The following is a 14,333-nucleotide window of genomic DNA, read 5'->3' on the forward strand; positions in this document are numbered from 1 at the left end:
TTATTTTCACATATAGTGCTTCAGTAGTTAGGATAGGCCCAGTATATCACTATGAAAATATGGGGCTGGCATTATTAAATACTGGATATCAGCCAGTCAGTGATATATACTCCTGATGATAACAGCTACATTTATCCATTTTAGTCAGTAATGTACACCGAGTGTTGAATAGGTGGGATGGGTTAACCTGTCTTTAAAAGCCACCAACCTATTCAGTGCGGACATGGGAAAAACTGCATGAGTTGCTTAGTAGAGCGGGATTTTTCTCCCCTGTGGGGAAAAACGATAGCTCAGATTGTTTTTGCAGAACAGTACTTCCAGGGTGTGGTCAGATAAAAAGGTAATAATTACACCCAACAATGTTAGAAAGGGGAGTCTGTCCCCTTACTTATATTTCAAATAACTTTTTCAGCTATTTGCAGTGGTTTGATAATGGTAGTGGTTCAACTCAAGGGACACTGGAGATTTCCAAAGAAATGAGTATCCTTTGTTTCACCATCACTTGGTTCAGAATATAAGTGAGCTCATGAGTTTAATGTTGCATAAAGCATAACTAATGATGTTATGATTACTTGCAGTAGATCATCATAATCACTGATTTTGAATATTAGTTTTAGCGCTGCACAGAACTGTTTGAGATGTCCTGATGGTCAAAGTCGAACCGAGACAAGAAGTTTTAATACTGGAAATAATGAATAAAGAGGAGGTAACAACACAAGTGGGAATAGACGGAGGTAAAAAAAAAAAGCAAATGAACATTTCACTGCTTTTCACATGTGAGAACATTTGATTCTGCAATGTGAAAAAAATCAGTGTTCCAACAGACGGGCTCCTGAAAAACACGTCTCTAGTGGTAATTGTGATTTATCTCATATATCCCCATTTCTCTCATTATTTAAATGAATTTGAAGTAATAATTTTGGAAGTATTCTTCTGTAATTTTGTAATTTTAATTACTTGGTTAGTTTCTTTACCTCCGTCTGACTTTCTTGGATGCTGAAATTTCCCTCTTGGGTGAAGTCTGGGTGAAGTAATCTTTTTTTAAAATATATACTAACGATCCCTCATTGGAGATTAATTTACAATAAAACATTTTATATACTGTGGCAGCAATTATTTTCTAAGTAGTAATTATCATATCACAACATCTGTGAGCATCCTTTGTGAACGTCTCTCTCTCTCTCTCTCTCTCTCTCGAGATGTTTTTGCGCATTTGGTCAAACACAACATGCAGTCACACACACCCCCGCAAGGGAGAGGAGGGCTTGATTGGCTGGTGTGAGGTCATTTCACTGTCACACACAATCAACTGTGTTTAAGCGGTCACCACGGCAACTAATTATCCTGTCAATAACTTCAATGATGAGGTGCCAGAGACGACATCCAATCACACTCAATTAATCACGGAGACTAATTGGGGCCATCTCGATCAATTGGCACCTCATCTGAGAGCTTCAGTCAAAGTCACAAACACACAACGTTCAACACAAACAATTGTCTGGAAGGACACACACACACACACACACACACACACACACACACGTATTGCAAGCTGGAGGTATTTCTATAGGCTTTATAGAATTAGCCATAATCAATCAAACCAGCTTATTACAAACTTGGAGAAGTTACAAGTTCAACAACAACTAAATATGACGGTGTTAGAGTAGAGAAAGCAGTGAGGGGAAAGTTAAAATATATTTTTTTTTAAAAAAGGAAGGACTGGAGAGGGAATACGGTCATGAATAGGGCGAGTATGAGTGTGTGCTCAAGCCAGCCGTGTTTGGAGTGGTTTATTTGAACTCCGGAGGGTTTGCTCTTTTAATTTAGTTCATTTTGGCCAGGCGTGAGCTGTGTCAATCAAGCCACCTCTGAGACGACTGAAAGGGCAGTTCTTAGGGCTTTTCCAAGGGGACTGAGGCGCGGTTTGTTATGAGAGAGAACGTGATCTGAACCATCAATACCAAATGACCCCAGAACTCTAGGGTTTATGTGTACAAGGAGACAGATGTTGACACCTAAATGTCAGCTGTTCATCGTAGTTTGACAGCCAAGGACAAATAAAAAGATGGACTAATGCTGACACGGGTTACTAAAACTTTATCCGATGTTAAAGCTACTTGTATTTTCGAAGCTCTGGTTTATTTTGGAAAGCATCTGTTTCAACCTCTACCATAAAAGAACCCAATTAGCTATTTAGGCCATACATTACTCTATGTGTGGCGACATTGTAGCTGTATTTCTAGAGATGTGACTGTCTTTCTTTTTTATTTGCTTCAATGCAGTTCAGATATTCTTACAGCCAGCATTTAGCTGCCATTAAATGAACAATCTTGATGCACTTCATCACTGTTTTCAACATTTAGCCTTGGTGGTTAGTGGCTGGTTTGGACATGAGTGAACTTAATACCATGACACAATCAACTCAACATTTCCATAGTGATTCACAGCAAATAAAATGAGTTAATGGTTGAAATGCCAGAGGATAGGAAAAGACTCAGTGTTAGAATAGCAGAGGGAGGGTGATGAAAGAGGGAGAAAGGATTGACATGAGATAAGCAGAGGAAAAGAGAAAATATCTGAAAGGAGGAAGGCTAACGCAGGAGAAACGGAGAGGAGGTGAGAATAGACAGCATTCTTTTGTCCCATTAATAATTAATTACATATTACTAATTACCAATGTGCCCTTAAAATAAATGTCAGACTCACAACATGTACGCATGCACAATAAGACATCAAACACTGTCTATGCTTCTAATGAAAATTGAGGGAGAAACCAAAAAGATAACGCAAAAAAAAAAAAACAGAGAACAAAGATGATATGAATATTAAAGGAAATAAAACAATAATTTAAATGAAAATGACATTTTACATGTTGTTCTTTTTATGTGAGCCAACCAGTGAGATATCACCTGAGTCACTGGCAGACAGGACACAGCTCATGCATAATTGTTATTTGAATTAGTGCGCTTTCATCATCTGGTTTGAATTGCTAAACGTTGAATGTGATTTTGGAGATGCTCTTTGTTGGCCTCATGAAACACACACCTGCATGTGTACACATTTGCGCATGCACAAGTGGTTAGAAAGGTTACTTTTAAATGGTAATAGGTCACAGACACAACTTACTGTAGACTGTGGCGCATAAATCATAATCAGACCAATGAAAAAGAAAACAAAAAAAAGAATGAAAAGGAAAAAAAGAGACATTTTCTGTTGAGAAAAACACCTTGTTTATTTTGTGTTTAAGTCTCTTTAGGCCCCATTCTACCTCTACCTGTAACATGGCTTTATTGGAGACCTTTTATTGCCATGTGCAGTCAGAAAATGTCTCTTTCACAGTCTTAGTCACAGATTTAAAATCTAAAATGTGTTAAATTTCTATACAATGTTTCTTTATCATGGTTTTTGTGATTTTCTGTTTTTTTGTACTGTTATGATGTTGGATGTTTACACAGACAAAGATCCAAAACTTGAGGTGTATGTATGTATGTAGAAATGTCAGAAGTCAAAAGCCGGGACTTCAGCCTGCTCTCAATGCTCCGTTTGCAAAGTACTACTACTACTTTCTCAGATTGTTCACACATGCCCGCAAACAGCCTTCTGTTCTGCAGCCTTTGTTGCTAAGGTTGTTGCTAAGGTTCCACAGGTTGTTTGCATTGTCCACTCCCATATTTTGGATCGGATTCGGACTTGAACATGTATTTGAGAAGTTTTCATTTTGAGTAAAGAGCTAGAAAAAAAAAGTGAAACTACAGTTTGTTTACTTAGCCAGAAACAAACAAGGAGTTCTGGCCAATCAGAACGGAGTGAATTCATCAGGAGGGGGAGCTTAAAAAGACAGGAGCTAAAACTGTTTCAGATAGAGGCTGAGTATATGAACTGTAAATCATGCAAAGAAATTCCAGTAGAGCCTAAGAATATAAATATAGACCTGGATATGTGAATGATACATCCTCTTTAAGTTACAGTGAAATGGCAAATACCCTGTAGAGCATCTTTTGTAAAGTATTTCTACAGTAAGTGAAACAGAATATGTGGGGACATAATTGAAGGATTTCATTTGGCATAGTGACATAGTGAGCATTATGTCTCTGGAGAATCACAGCAATGGGGAGTTTTAAAGGAGCCTTCCCCCAGATCTCCCTCACCGCTGGGTGTTAGCTCAGGAGGCAGGGGAAAAGGGAGAAACTTTTATGTTTTAGAGGAGAGGGAAGAAGACATATATTGATATATAAAGTTTTTTGACATATATTTGACATATAGAAATACATACTGCAGCAAAATATATGATAAAGACGTAGGACAAACATTTCCTGGAGCCAAGCAGACCACTAGAACAAACCTCAATTTTAAATCCATTAGATTACATAATCAAAGTCCTGATGTAGTTAGTAGAGCACTGTGGCGGCTTTTCTATTTTCTGATGACCTTGTTCTAAATAAATTGATAAGAGCAGCTAACAGCTTGTTTATAGTTCTCTCTCTCTTTCATAGAAAGTCATACTCTCTCTTCTTCTGTCCCATTATTCTAAACCTGTCACACAAAAATTCTGGGTCTCCCAAAAGAGGATCCTTGTCACAGGAGGGCACGCACACATACACACACACACACACACACACACACACACACACACACACACACACACAGAAATGTGATGAGGGACAATGACATCCAGTGGCCTGGTTGCTAGGCTGCAGACGCTGTAGTATTTGCTATTTGGTTGTGTTAGCAGCCTCCCTGTTGCTTTGTGTGAGTGTGTGTGTGTGTTCATATGCATCCCTATGTGTGTGTGTGTGTGTGTGTGTTCACATTCATGTCGTTCAGTGCTTGTGTGTGTTGGTAATGGATTCTCTTGCTATGACAACAAAGATGAATGCCTTTCCTTCCCTTGTTGCAATTTCTCCATTCATTCGCTCTTTTATAAAAAAAAAAAAAAAAGTCCGGGCTTATGATATTCAAATATTTTGGAGCCTCCACAAAAAAACCCCCAAAAAACACTAAATTACCAACCTTTCGAGGGTCAAAATGTCTATTCATGCTGCCCTTGATTCAGTTTTTAAATTCATGGAATCAATTTTGACAAAAATAATGTTTGCTGAATAAAGTTAAGTGCCAGAATAACAAACCAAGGGTCCTGACAACAGCAAACCAATCCATCCATCTACCCATCTATCCGTCTATGTAGAATACGTCTATCACGCACAAAATCACGTTTTTCATATTAGACATTCTACTGGGAAGAACTGAATCCTCTCGGAGCCTGTGCTGCTCTGAATGGCATAACTTGTTTAGGCATATGGCTTTGGTCTCTGCTTGACTCGGCCTGCCAATGCTGGGCTCACTGCATTTTAGATTAGCTTAGTCATGCGTCATGGGAGAAACAGGAATGTAAATAAAAACTGTAGGACAAAGTCATAGAAAGAGAGACAGAGACGCTGTGGTGCCTTTTTGTCCAGACCAGCTGTCGTGGCTAACGGTAATGAAATTGTGGTGTAATATTTTTATCCGGCGCTCTGAAGATATCCTGCAGCGTGTATGCACATGTGAGTGTGTGTGTGTGTGTGTGTGACAGTATGCCATTAGACTATGTGTACTGTAATGTGCAATTTTTACATATACACATAATGGAAAAATGCATGCATTTGTGGATATTGAGCTATTTGTTTGTCCGTACAGGATATGCACATGACTGTCTCTTTAAAAAAGATACAGTCAGTATATCTCTGCGCTGAGTTATGAGAAGTGTATTAAAAGAGTGCCTTTAATCCACTTAACATACAGTTTCCTCTATTTGTTTTTAAGTAGCTTAGCTTTGCTTGTACAGCACATCACTTTATATAAATTTGAGGAGCATATTTGGTATGTTTGGAAAATTTTGGATCTCTAAATTCGATTTAAAGTGCAGTAAAAAAACAATCTAATAAAAAACACAGATATCAGAAACTGTAAAAGAAAGAGCTTGTGTGTTCTTTATGTGTGTGTGTGTGTGTGTGAGTGTGTGAGTGGGTGTGCTCTTTATTGCAATTCTATTTGATTATACAGAACTTCCAGTCTAGTTTATACAATCACCGAGATTAACTTACTGACTCAACGCGGAGGAATTGAAACACATGCATATGCACACTGAGCTCTCTTTTGCTTCTTTTCTAGTTTTATTCTGTATCTATCTTCTTTTTTTTTTTTTAATCCTCCCATCCACTCTCTTTCTCTCATAGTCACTGGTCCAGAGCTGCTCCTCAACATGAGGGAGTGAATAGGGGAGCAGCGAGTACACACACACACACACACACACACACACACACACACACACTGCACAAAACAATGATGCACTGGCATTCAAGGAATGTCTCTGGGCCAATTGGAAACAGCCGTGTGTGAGAGATGAATGAATGAAAGGAGGATGAATACCTTATGAGAGCATCAGGAGTTGATAAGTGAGACGCAGAGAGACAAAGGTAGAGAGAAAAGCAGCTAGTGGGACTTAAGAGGACAAACTGAGATGTGTAGCATGATAAAAAGAGAAATTATCTGTTAAATTATGCTTTTCTATTCCTGAAAATCATGGCCAAACCCGCAAAAATAAGATTGAAGCTGTAATAAACTCGAGTTATCCTTTAAAAAGACTGAAGAGAGGTAAAAATGAAAGGAGATGTTGACAGCTTTCCATTGACCTCAGAAGCTCTGGAGGTCAGACGCAGGAAGACGACCATTATACCTGGACACTTAGATTACCTCCCGGCATGTCTCTCGCTCTCTCTCTCACACACATGCACTCACTTAGCCAGCTGACATCACAGATCTCGCTCAAAGCTTGGAAATCACGGCTCGTGTTTCACAGGAAATAAAACAAGATTCTCGAGCAGCTTCACGCGTATAAACACAATCTCACCTCAAGCTCTTACGATCAAATTGTTTGGACGTTTCAACTGCTCCCTTCCTGGTGCAAAACCTCTGATGGTAAAAAGGTGCAATGAGAATGACAGAATAGGCCTCATGACCACTGATTCACTTTATAATACACTCAATACTCGCTGGGTGTATAAATCTGTTTTTTAAGATGATAATGATGGAAAGTTTGCATTCCAAAAAAGTGCTTAGCCAGTAATTATTACGTAAGATTGATGGTTTATTGAATATGGAATATTCCAGTAAAAAAGAAGGTTGCAAAATCCAAATTTCAACATGGGAATCTGAATTTCTTTGTTTGTTGAGAGACAAGTGAAAATACTACTATTACCTCTTAGCAGGAGAGCAAATTCTTTCACAGCCCCCTTCCCACGTATCTCTAGTTCCCTTTTTCTCTGTCAGTCCCAACCATTTTTAACCAGTTCCATTCATTTTCTGCTCCATTCTCTCTTTTTCTGTGCTGTTCAGTTGTCGTGGTTATGACTGTGCAGGCGGAGAGGGCTGGTGTATAGAGTAACAGAAAACAAAGGAAACATCACAAAGCCAAAAAGTCTGTCAGAAGTCAGATGGATTAGGAATTCCAGGCAAAGACATATATTGCATTGTAAAATGATTAACGTTTTATTCATATTTGTATGTGGTTTGGTCATGAGTGTGCCTAACTTGCCTCAGACCTCTTCAGAAACTACTGTAGTAGCATAGAATCTAGAAGCTTATGAAAGGCCAGGCATTCCTTTCATGCTACTTCATTCTAACCATATTTCATTATTATTTATCTTGACAGCACAGTGAAGATTGCCAGGAAAGTTGGGAAACAGCATAGTGCCACTCATGAGTGATTTGTTCATTTAAAAGTAATCTTCTTAGAGAAACTGGGATTTTAACTTTTCAAGCTGTGACCTCACATGCCTGGACCCTTCGCCACACTTTATTTCAGTTCTCTTTAGTCGCTGCATTACTGCCACAAGAAAGGTCTGGCATAAGCCATCGCAAGGACAAATGGAGGCAGTAAAATAAAGTCCACTGAGAAGTTTTGTGTTTTTCTGATACTTAACTGATCTCCAAGGAGAAATCATTCTTTTCGCTTTAAGGATCAAGTGGTCTTACACTCTTTAGAGCGGTGCCTGGTTGAGGATTAATTGCTTTTGTCAGGGACACTGCAGCAGGTCAAACACTTGAGTCTGGGACAGTGTCCCACTGTAAGTAATCTAGGAGGGCCCTCAAAAACTAAGGTATCAACAGTCATCATCTTTCTTTTTTCGAAGTTGAAGATAGAGGGCAGACCAATTATTTCACTCTGCTCATCTCTTGCTGTATATCTGAACAACTCACCAACCACTTTTTTGTGTCAGGAGTGGGTCCAATTATCAGCACTTTGTTCATAGCCCTTTACTGTACTTTATACTGAGAGAAAGTGGGAGGTAAAGTACATCACATTCCATCGCAGGAAGTCTTGTCAGTATTACTAAGCAATAGGTGGCGTTTTACTGCGCAAAACTGAAATTTGAATGTGTTAAAGCTGTGTTGAGTCGTCTCTAGTCTCACTAAGAGGTAAAGCTCTATGTCACCATGGCAATAATAACCTGAGGCTCTGTCACTGCTGCGACAATTGCTTCTCAGCTGCAGTGTCCATGATGGTGAAATGAGTGACAAGCCGGGATTGACCAATCAGAGGTGTCAGTCTGCCAAATGCGCAAACAGCTAACTGCCATCACTCACACAGAGAGAAAGAGAGATGAGACAGGCAGGTAACAACCGAATCCCCAACGATGGAATTGACACAGCTGACTCCTTTTAAATTTAGCTGTCAAATTCAAAGCTGGACAGAAAGACAGACAGAGAGACGGAGAGACAGACAGGGAGAGAGAGACAGACAGAGAGAAATCGAGTGTCTGGCCTGTAAAGCTTGAGGCCATCATTGTGAATTCAGCCAGCTGCTTTGTGCAGGAGCACTATGTGCTGTCTTTTTATATATACCATGTTCTCTTTACGGAGTTATGAAAGGTGTCACATTACTGTGGAGGCACAAAGGCTCATTCTGCACAGTCTGAAACCCTTAGATACACATATATACTGATAGAGAAAGGGCAAACAGGCAGCTGCACGCACACCGTGACTGCCTGTAAGAAAGAAAGCAGGGCAGAGCACACACACACACACACTGATAAAAAGAGAGACAGTCTTTTAGCAGTTCTGCACACCTTGGGGCGACGGCAGTGATGCTAGGTAATACTGTAATGTTATTCTAATGGAATGTTTTTACAGAGACTTAAAGCTACATGGTTTCTATCAGGTCCTCCACACACCAGCTGTGCACTAGCTGATCTAACCCAGGCCTCCTGTCAGCCAAGCTGGAAGATCTCAACTCTTGGCAACATCAGTGAAAAATAGAACTGACTGCAAAACATGAGACCATCACCTCAGTGGGATCCACAAGAAATGGCTAATATAATATCAGTTCCGTTTACATAATGACATAGAGCTGAGTAACAATTCAAATTAAATTTAGATTCGGCAGTTTTTCGGTGGATATGCTGGTTCCACAGACTCAACCTGGATCTACAGGGGAAGATCAAGATTTTGCCTCAGCTGCTACAAGCAGGCTCTGTCAACAGACTACTGCCTGAATTAGGGCTAGGCAAGTAGTAATTATAATCAATTGACTTGCAGTAGTATCATATCATGATAAAACAGTTGGCTTTACGCATGAATGATTCCAAGCAAACTGTAATTAAAAACAAACTAAGTTAGCAATTGAAGGTTGTGTGTTATACATTTCAAGGGTTGTGTCTGATGTAAAGTATAACAGTGGAACAGCTTTGGATACATATGTCCATACTATACGTATCAATTCAAAATCTGCACAAAAGAATATCAGTGGGAAATGTAAGTTGTGACCAGGTCAGAATCGCCTGTCCAAGGCAGCAAAATAGAATAAAGAAACCAAAACATTATACGGTGTGGTAGCTCATCATAACACACATTGTTAAAGGCAAGTCTTGACATTGTAGAATCATTCTAAATTACATGATGTAAGGGAATTAGGATTCATTCTTCTCCTGTACTGTTTATACAGTGTCAAAATTTTATGTGACCTTTTTACCCCACCATTGTTAATGTCACCTCAACCCAGAGTAGAATGACCTGGTCACTGTGCACCACAGATACGATTTATTGCTTGTCAACAAAGTGCAAGCTTCACAGGGAGGAAATGACAGCGTGAAGAATAAAGGATGCATCCCATCTGCAGTAGTACACAGCAGCGTCTCCTTTTTTGTACGATTCCAAAGCAGATAGCGTAATCGTAAAATTAAATTCCCTCATCCTTGAGGGAAAATGTCTCTATATTTCCTGAAGGCAAGAGTGGGCATGGGGGAAGGCTGGATTGAGGCAATAAAGCAAGATGGACTCGGTCTACATGGTTCAATGAAGGAACAAACAGTGATTCATTCCCTCAGCAGCATTTTGGCACCGGCGCAACCACAACAGGATGCTCTTATCGCACCTATCCTCATTCCTTTGAATCATGTTTGGATTCAACAGCAAAGAAACACAAACATCAAGCTGATGCCTCGAGTTTGGAGTATAAACCCGAATCAGAGTGATGGGTTTAAGTGATGCATACTTTTCCTAGAACATTTTTTCCCTTTCTTTTATTCCTCTGACTTCAGCCAACTCCACCCCCTGAAGTCAATTTTGTGATAACAAAGTGGAAACTTTGAGAGGAAATCTGAGCGTAACACACCAGCATAAAACATAACAAAATAAATACGAGCTTTTTTCTTTCTTCCCTGAATAATTTATAACATGAATCAACTTGACTGAATCCTAGAGACAGTTGTTCCTAACCTTCTGGGCTTGTGACCCTTGAAAGTGAAGTTCACTGGAGACCCCCTTGTCACTGAGTAAAAGTATGAAAAAGGTAAAAAAAAAACAACAAAAAACCCCCATAATTTGTGTACTTTGCATATGTTTTTATACTTTTCTGTCTTATAACCATCATGTGATTCCTCAGATTTATCTCATAGCATCCCGACCCCCAGGTTGGGAACCACTGCTATAGGAGTAAGCTAGAATTGCTTGTTTTCCTGTTCATGTCGGCCGCTATACATGACACAAAACTGATTCATTTATTTAGATGCATGTACTGCATTCTGTTGATTAATTCTGATAAGAATACACACAGTAAAATGTAGCCTGACCTTATCATTTCCACTGTGGTTTTGGATGATGGTCCTCAATTTAAAGATCACTGTTGTAGGGTTATTTTTGCTGAGTATATCACATAAAGATCAATAGTTTCTCTCTTTCAGAGTAAGAAAGAAAGGCTGGAGGCAGGGGAGAGTACACTGTGGATCTTCTCTTTATTTCAGTCTCTTTATGTGTCCCCTTTCTGTCCCTTTTTTATATGTGTTTCTCTTGCTTTTTTTCCTCCTAATCATCCTTTTTCATCACTCTCCCTCTCTTTCTTTCACTTCCTCCCACCCTGTTTTTTTGTAGTGGTGGTATCACGAGTATCAACCACGCTCTACCTCAACCGTCACGACCTGCATGATCATTAGTTGATTACAGCAGCTTTATTGGCACTGGGTGTCTCAACTATATTTCAATCAGGAGCGACAGTGAATGAAGTAAAGATAATTGTTTATCATAACAGATGATGTAGTGGTAATTAAGTTTTGGTCAAGAAAGTCTTTGGTGCTTAGACTCTATGAGGTGATTTTTAATCGAAGGGCATCATCCCTGAGCAGCAGTGTAATAAATCCCCCCGTGAAGTCCAGACACTGGTGGTTGATCACTTCTGCTGAGACAGATAGGCTGATGAGGCTGATGAAGACATGAAACTGATGAATCTGCAAAGACTAAGCGGTGACGGGGAGCTGGAGGGGCGCGCATAATAGCAGTACGAACACACTGAAGGCGGAGAGATAAATATATTTAAAAAGACGGCAGCAAGATGATAGGCTAACAATGGAGGTGTGTTGCTGTGCTATTGGATAGATGTGAACAGCTGATGTGAACAACTGATAGCTCAATTGACAACCCCAGACAATGACATTAAGGGAAATTATGAGTTTGCAGGCCTATGGAAAAGGGAAAAGATAGTCTTCTTGACTGAACTTTCGCTTAAGCTCCATTACAGGACTTGGAAACCTGTCATTACATTTTATCAGCCAAGCTGTTTTTTAATGGTGTTGAACTGGTGAATCATTTCTGATTGCGTGAGTGTGTGTCATCTTGAAAACATTCCAGTTTTCCTCGCAGAAACGTTTATTCCGTCCAGGTATTCCATTTTACAGGGAGAAATCTACTAAGATGTGGGAATAAAACCATTAAGGGAGAGAGGCAAGCAGACGGTGAGGGAGACGGTTGGGGGGGTGGGGGGGTGGGGGGGGTTGAGGGGATTGGGTCAGAGATTAAAAGCAAAGAACAGAGCAAGAAAGAAAGAAAAAAAAGAAAGCGAATGGGCGAGAGAAAGAAAAAGAGGATAAATGACACTCATTGTTCCTTCCTCTTGCTGTCAGTTCTCAGTAATGCTAATCATTAGGCTAATCTGACAGGATGGTACACACACACTCACATACATACGCATGCACACACACACACACACACACACCATGTCCCCTACCCCCCCCATGTTGCATTCCAGTGCCCAGTGTCAATGAGAGGGAACCGCCACATTACATGGCTGTTTGTTCTCTTTGTGTGCTTGCCTGCAATGCTATTAGAACTAGGGACTATGTGTGTGCGCACATTTGGACGTATTTGGAAGTATTTTTTTCTTTAATAGATGATTAATTCCAATGAAGAGTAAATATATGATGAAGTCGTGGTTTTGAAACATGTTTTTGTGGAAGAATCCTACCGACTACCCGCAGACCCCAGAGGTTTTACTTTTTCTCATATCTCACAGGTGCTTTATTATTCCATTCCAATTTTTTTTATGACTTTATCAATCAGTTTGTTCCTAATGACTTCATATCATTGTTTTTTGTTTCTCTTTTAATTAGTGCTTTCTAAAAATACCAATATTTTGGGTTCCTGGGGGACTCCAGTCAAAAGCAGCCAATTCCACCTATGCAGTTTTAATAGATGGAACTAATTCAAAGCATCACACACTATCAAGGGAGGTAGGAGCAATCTGTCAGTCATTTTGAAGGCTTTGTGGAAAGACAGTACTTGGGATAAAAGCTGCAATTTGTATTAAAAGAACGGTAAATATTTTCGTTTCACTTAATATGCAAATTAACTGTAACTTTCCTAAAATAATAATAATCTGTGTTTTTTTTTTCCAGATGACATTAATTATATAACTAATACTGTTTTGAGAAGAAATAAGTTAACATTTGCTATGATGGTTGTTTCTTACAGTAGTTTATTCAACCCATTCGGTATGTTGGTAGGATAAGGGTTAAAAAAAAAACCACACACACACACACACACACACACCATAAACTATATTTTTGCCAGGTTTAATGACACCATGTTCTCTTGTTTCCATGAAGAGACAGCAGCTGCAGTTACTCCATCATGTGAATTTGATTAAAAGCAGACTGAAATCAAACACATTGCTCTACTTCTGGCTTTGTTTTAATAAAGGAAGTTCTTAGATTTAAAACATATTTTTTCATTCTGAGATTTACTATCATACCATTTCTGACAGTGAATCATTGCTAAATCGGATTTTTTTTTAACATTTGTAGCTTGTAAACATAAAATGAACTTTTAATTTGAATTATATTGATCCATGCTCCTTTTTCCTGGCATATGGGTAGATTTTACACCGGCCTTGAAGGGGCGCTCTTGGTGCGTTGAGCTTTGAAAGCAAAGAAATTAAGAGGGACTTTTGCCATGGTGCTACAAAGCTTAGGCTCAGTGCATTTCCTGTATCTTGGTTTTATTAACTGAGAACTTGTTCTTGAAGATTTATTCTACAACTTTACACTTGCAACATCAGAAGTCCACTTTTACACGAGTCAGTGTTTTCAAGAGAATCAGAAAGTAAACAGGGAAAACTTTTTAAAAGAACTGAATGATTCTCACTTTTAGTGAAAGTTTAAGAGGCCACACAATCTTGGGCTTAAGCGGGATGCAGTGCAGTTAAATAAGTGTGTGTGTGTGTGTGTATGTGTGTGTTTGTCCTGAGGGAAAAGAGGGATCTTGGTTTAGAATAGGTAACAGTGGAATGTAATTGAGCTGAAAATTGAAAAGCGGAGCCGTAGCAAAGCCAAACTGGTGTGCGTGTACGTGTGTGTAAGTACGAGTGTGCCTTGTGCAGGTATGTGTGTCTATGTGTTGGGGAGGGGTTTTTTTTTTTTGCACGGGATTTCATGTGTGTGTACCGGCGTTTGTGTTTTAAAACAAGAGTGGGATGCCAGTGTAATCCTTGCACAGCCAGACCCCCAAGGATAACAGAATTTACTGCT

At 39.4% G+C, this 14,333-nt stretch overlaps 1 protein-coding gene across 1 annotated transcript in view; it reads right to left on the reverse strand.

Moving 5' to 3' along the window:
- Nucleotides 1-14,333, reverse strand: part of cntfr (ciliary neurotrophic factor receptor) — a 229,177-nt gene that overhangs the window by 38,585 nt on the left and 176,259 nt on the right. The window lies entirely within an intron of this gene.

Source organism: Thunnus albacares, chromosome 18 (genome assembly GCF_914725855.1).
Source record: "Thunnus albacares chromosome 18, fThuAlb1.1, whole genome shotgun sequence".
NCBI lineage: Eukaryota > Metazoa > Chordata > Actinopteri > Scombriformes > Scombridae > Thunnus > Thunnus albacares.